This window comes from Eptatretus burgeri, chromosome 3 (genome assembly GCF_056783735.1).
Source record: "Eptatretus burgeri isolate ZD-2024b chromosome 3, Ebu_testis_v1, whole genome shotgun sequence".
Taxonomy (NCBI): Eukaryota; Metazoa; Chordata; class Myxini; order Myxiniformes; family Myxinidae; genus Eptatretus; species Eptatretus burgeri.
The window spans coordinates 125286801-125293418 of NC_140963.1; positions in this window are offsets into that span (position 1 = coordinate 125286801).

Sequence of the window (6618 nt, forward strand, 5' to 3'; positions counted from 1 at the left end):
TGTTCTTTGATTTGTTGTTCCTTGATTTCCTGATTTGACGACTTGTGTTTTGGTTTATTGTTGAGATTTTTTGCCTGTAAAAAAGACATAAAATGTCATAGCCCCCATTGTTTTAGTAAAACTGTTGTATGGAGTTAAAGGGTTTTCCCATATTTATGTACAACTAAAATGGCTGCCAGTCGGCCATCTTTGATCAGAGCACAAAATAAAGTGTGGTGCATCTGTATGCAATCATGTACTGTGCTTATGCCAAGTTTGAACAAAATCGGACCATGATTGTCAGAGAAATGATTGAGGACTCATTTAAATAACAAATTGGCTGGCTGTCGGCCATCTTAGATCTGATCTTGAAACAAAATGACATGCATATGTAAGCAGCGAAGGCCATAACAAGTCATCCCTCCCACAGTGATGTTTGGTGAGGTGTCACTCTCCCCATCCACCTACCTCCTTCCTCGCTCCCTCCGAGCATCCCCTCTCGACTCTCCCCTCCCTCTCTCCCCCCACCCTTAATATCCCCGTCAGAGCAAAGCAATGGATTGGATTTGTATCTAGTGTGCTATAATTGTGTGTGCGTGCGTGCGTGCAGAAGATTCATCCAGCATTGCTGTGTGTGTAATGTTTTTTTTTTGTGTGTGTGGCGTTCTAGTCGAATATTCTGATGTGGGTTGTGATACACCAAAATGATCGTCATGATCTGCTGGGTTGATTAGGGTGATTAACTGCAAATAATCCAGAATAATTCCCATGTTTTAAACGCACGCCATGTTGAGGTGTATCGGGCAGCACCTGCTGATGCAGCACCTTCTTCTTTTTTGCCCACCATCACCGACGACCACCACCAGGCTGTTAGCACGTGTACCACTGCAGACAGTGTAGGAGCTCGCGAGTCAGCGGCTAACACACACGAGGAACCGCAGCCACGTGTTCCACCTCACGTGCAAGGAATTGACGAGCCGTGTCGACCAGGCGTACGTTTTCCTGGGAGGAAAATTGGAACAGAGACCTTCGAGCGGTCGTTTCAGAAAAGCTGGTTGACCAAGTGGAAATGGTTGCACTATGTCACGGAAAGAGACACCGCTCTTTGCTTCTCCTGCTGCAAAGCCAGAGAGAAGGGATTAAGGCATCACGATAGAAAGACAAGTTCATTCACAGTAGGAGGCTTTTGTAACTGGTGGAAAGCAACCAGAAAATTTAGCCAGCACGAGTTGTCTGACAAACATTCAGAATCGGTGAGAATGCTTGCTTCGCTCAACAACACTCCCATTAATGCTCTACTGTCAGACATTGTTGAGAAAGAGCAAACAACCACCAGAACAGTCTTCAAACTGGTATTCAGATCGATAAGATTCCTTGGCAGTAAAGGGCTTCCATTAAGAGGCCATTACAATCGAGATGGAGTGCTTTGGAAACTTATGATGGAGCGGACATATACATTGCCAAATGCGCGCGAGTGGCTACAGCGAAGCGGAAGAGACAACTGGATGTCTGACACAATTCTAAACGAAATACTGGAAATATTCGCTCATGCTGTTCAAAGAGAAATCGTGGTCAAAGCGAGAGAGCATTTTTTCTTTGGTCGAACTGCAGATGGGACAACCGATGTAAGGACATCAGAGCAATTTTCTCTCCGTCTCCAATATGTGGATTCAAAACTCGAGGCAGTGAATGTTTTCCTCGGGTTTTACAGTGCGCCCGACTCAACTGGAGAAACACTTTTCTCCTGCATTAAAGATGTTTTTGTGCGCTTGAATTTGCCATTGGAGGAGCGTCTAAAGGGATTTTGCTTCGATGGCGCTGCTAATATGTCGGGCCACATCTCAGGCGTGCAAGCAAAACTGAAAGAACAGTGGACAAATGCACTCTACGTGCACTGCAGTAATCATTCACTAGATTTGGTATGACAAGAAGTGGCGAGGAAGTTCGTTTTGTTGCAGACACGTTAAACTTTGTACGGGGTGTCTCAGTGGTGATAGGGGAGTAGTCAAAGCGTAAGACGCTGTTCCAGTCTATGTTTAGTGATGATGAGGTGGTCTGCAACTTGTTGTCGTCATGCCCGACTCGATGGGTCTTATGCACAAGGGCCATTTCATGGGTTTGCTCCACATATACAGCCCTTTTGGAGACACTGAAGATGCGAGAGCAAGACAAGACAGTCAGGGGAGATACTCAGGCAAAATATCTGGTCTATACAAACAAGCCACAAAAGCCAGAACATACTTTGGCCTTCTGAGCTGTGAGGCTCTTTTTGGACCGTGCGAGGCCATAGCCAGAACTATCCAAAGTGAGAACGCAAGCGTGAGGGGGGCACTCGAGTGTATGTGTGCGCTGCGTGAGTGCGCTGCGAGAGTGCATGCATGCACTGAGAGAAGATGAATTTGTCCATGAGATGACTTCCAAAGTGACCACTTGTGCAGAAAGAAATAATCTTCAAATGCCCCTTCCTCCACGAACAAACAGAACCCCTGCCCGTTTAAGGGAGACCGAGACCATCGTGACTGATGTAGGAGAGCAGCAGTGGTGGCGTGAGTTCTATGAGGCCTTGGATCTTGTGACAACCGAGCTGGATCGCCGATTCGACCAAGAAGGACTGCAAGTTGCTTCGCTGAGAGAGCAAACTCTTATCGATGCCGCAAATGGAGACGACTCAGAGTTGAATGAGATCACTGCTGCACAGCTCCCCCGCCTCCCCGATCAGATTGACAAATCTCGTCGACATATGCAGCTCACATTGCTGATCTGTTGTCTTCAAGACAAAAGGACTCAAATCAGCTCAAGATGCTGCTGGATTCGTCACAGTACTGCACCCCCAAACAAGAGAATTACTGAAAGAGTTGGAAAAGTTTATTGAACTTTGCCTGTGTTGACCTGTCTCCGCCACTTCCTCTGGGTGGTCGTTGTCCACCCTTCGCCGCCTCAAAACGTGGCTACGGAACAATATGACTCAGAGACGACTGACACACCTGACTATACTGCACGTCCACAGTGACATTCTTGATTGGATGGACATTCAGCCACCGATGAAGAGATTTATCGACAACACACTAGAACGGAAGTCCACATTTGGAGTCTTCAAATAGGTAAGACAAACATTATTATTCATTTTTGCTTATTGCTGCCACCGTGCAGAGTCTGTGTAATGGTCAATATCACATTTGTGGTATGTAGCGAGAGGTGTTTGTGTGCGTAACCGATATATTGTTGTGGGCTGGGGGTCGGTGGCGAGGAATGACCACTCGACGGAGCAGTAGGGCCATCTCCCACCAAACACCCGGAATTGAAGGTCGTCACCCCGGAATTGAAGGTTGTCACCCCGGATAACTCCGGAGGTCACGGGTCGCTTCAAGGACCGTGGTCGCCAATATTTTGACAGTGTGAGGTAGGGTTCGCTTGTCTCTTCCAATTATTTTTTTTTTTTTGGTATACCTTGTCGAGGCTAGTATGAGAGCTAACACACAACTCACAGCAAGGGGGCATGAGACAAGAGGGGCGGGAGTGGAAGGGACAAAACAGTGGGGAACAGACACATTAGGTGAACTGTGGAAGGGAGAGGGATGGGGATGGGACGGGGAACGTGGCGAAGAGAAGATGGACATTACAGGGACTTTCAGGAAGGAAAGCAGGGGAATTGAAGGAAGTGGGCTTGGGTGGATTATCGGGGGTAGAAAAGATCGAGGATTTGGATGGGGGAAGATAAGAGGTGGTGGTGAACAGCTGTTTTGAAAGCCTGGAGGGAAGAATGGGAAAGAATAGAGTGAGGAAGTTTATTCCAAAGGCGGGAAAAAAGAGGAATGAAAGAGTGAAGATGAGCAGTGATTCGTGATTTTGGTAGTTTTACCAGAAGGGGGTTGTTGGCGGACCTTGAGCGCCCTGTGGAAATGTGGTGGGGACAAATCGCAGAGAGAGCAGGGGGGCAAGGCTGGAGAGGAGTTGGTAGAAGACAGAAAGACCACCGACCAGCCTGCGGTGATTGAGTGAGAGGCCCAAAGACTCAGCCTCATTGCAGGAGATGCCAAGATGCCAGGAGATGCCAATAAAACCCAAACGGGCCGCAGGCTGGCAGACTTTCGCTCGGTCTCTGACAAACCCAGTCTGTGGCCGGGGTCTATTTCCCCAACTGGTACGGCCCAGGTGTACGTTGGGATCGTGATCCGAGGCACGTGACCCGAGGCCTGTGCCAATCCAGCCGGCGTTATAACCGCGGAATTAACAACATTGGTGTCCAGAGTGGGGCGAGAATCCCTCCTTCGCCGATCCGTAACACTGGTAGTCAGGAGTAGGATATTTGGACCTGTGATGCATTTCGCACCCCCCAACATTGGTTACGAGAGGCGCGAGAGAGAAAAAAAAACGGTCCAAATTTGCTTTGATTTTACTTTGAGCGGATCGGGTGTAAAACTTCGAAATTATAAAGAGGGATGGAGTCATGGAATGGTGGCGCGGCTCCGCTTCAGCGTGACACGAAGTGGGAGAAGGTTACTATAAACAGCGCAACAAACTGCACAGCACGAAGAAAGCCCTCCCGCCCATCGGTCCAAACCACGTGGTCACAGCATGCGTCATGGCAAACGATGCAGGACGGCAACGCGTACATTGACGAGATTCATGCACGATTTGCGGATACCTTGGAAGAGGTGGAGTGTGATGGGAATTATATTGAGGAGTTGCAAATTAAATTGGACGAGGCATTACGGCACGCAGACGAGGTTCAGGAAAATTATGTGCACGGGGAGTCACAACAATTGGCCGATGCACAGGAAGGAATTCGGGGGCTGGAAGAGGAATTAGCCAACACAGGCGTGGAACTACGTGGAGAAATGATGAAAGTAGAGTGCTTTACCCGGAGGGTGTTGGGACTTGAGAAGAGCGAACTGAACAAATAAATAGAGGAGGAGCAAAGGAAGGAAGGAAGAATTGGTGGAAAAGTCAAGACAGTTCAAGGAATTACAGGAAGAAATGAAGAAAGTAGAGTGGAGTACCCATAAGTTGGAAGAAGAGAAGAACAAACTGAACAAAAGAATGGAGAAAGAGCAAATTAGTAACTCCTGGGATAGGGAGAACTTGGAAGAAGACTGGAAAACAAATCTGGAAGAGAAAAAACGGGAACACGATTTGGAATTGAGACAACTGAAGAAAGAGGTAAGAACAGGCAATCAGAAAAGAGAAAGCTGATAACAGAAGATAAAAATAGGAGAGAAATATCTGGAACAACTGAAGGAAGAGGGAAGATCAGGCAATCAGATAAGAGCCTAGAATAGAAGATTAAAAGAAGAGAGAAATATCTGGAGCAAAAGAAGGAAGAATTGTTGGAAAAGTAAAGACAGTTCAGGAACTTCAGGAAGAAATGAGGAAAGTAGAGGGGAGTATCCATACGTTGGAACAAGAGAAGAGCGAACTGAACAAAAGAATAGAGGAGGAGAAAATAATAACTCCCGGGATAGGGAGAACTTGGAAGAAGAATGGAAAACAAAGCTGGAAGAAGAAAAACAGGAACACTATTTGGAATTCAAACAACTGAAAGAAGAATTGTTGGGAAAGTCAAAACAGTTTGAGGAACTACAGGAAGAAATGAAGAAAGTAGAGTGGAGTACCCATAAGTTGGAACAGGAGAAGAGCGAACTGAACAAAAGAATAGAGGAAGAGCAAATTAGTAACTCCCGGGATAGGAAGAGCTTGGAGGAAGAATGGAAAACAAAGCTAGAAAAGGAAAAACGGGAACACGATTTGGAATCGTAAGAACTAAAGGAAGAGGTAAGGACAGGCAATCAGATAAGAGAAAGCCTAGAACGGAAGATAAACAGAGGAGAGAAATATCTGGAACAACTGAAGGAATACGGTAAGAGAATGGACGACATGAGGAAGGAAGCATGCAAAAGAGGTGCGGAGACGAGCAAGAAATTAGGGGAAAGAGCTTCTGAGTTACAGAAACACCAAAACAGAGAGAGGGAATTACAAAACGAGCTGAGGATGTTAAGAGAGGGAAGAATGAGAACGGAGAATGAAACGTTAAGGAACCACACTGTGCAGATCGAACAGTTAGAGGCCAAGGCAAGATTAAAGAATGAAATGGAAGAAAGTAGTGAAAGAACAACGAATGAAGCAGGAAAGGGAAATCAATCAATTGAGGGAAACGACGAGATTGGAGAAGGAAGAACAAGAGAGACAGTGGGAGAAGAAACAAAAAGAATATGAATTTGAAATTAACCAACTCAAGGAGAGAGCAAGGTTGGAGTACACGGAGATGGAAAAACTCCGGAAAGATAACGAGCAACGAAAAAGGCTCGGAGAGGAAGAACGACTCAAATGGAAAGGAAAATGAAGCCAGGAAGTAGGACTGCACAATAATGTGGGATGTGTGACATCACCACAGGGAGGAATGCTAGTAGTACGGGACTTTATTGACATCACTCGTCGGATGACACCACAATTAGAGCAAACCTTGGTGATGGAGACATTGAGGGAGCATACAGAGTTGTTGACGAATGAAACACATTTTGAGCAGGTCCAGCATGTGGAGCTGAAAGCCCCAGAGGAGTGTAGCGAATCAATGATGAGCAACCTGCTGGAGAGAAGCGACCGGACCGAGGTGACTGGTACGAAGCAGGAACGAGGGCACAT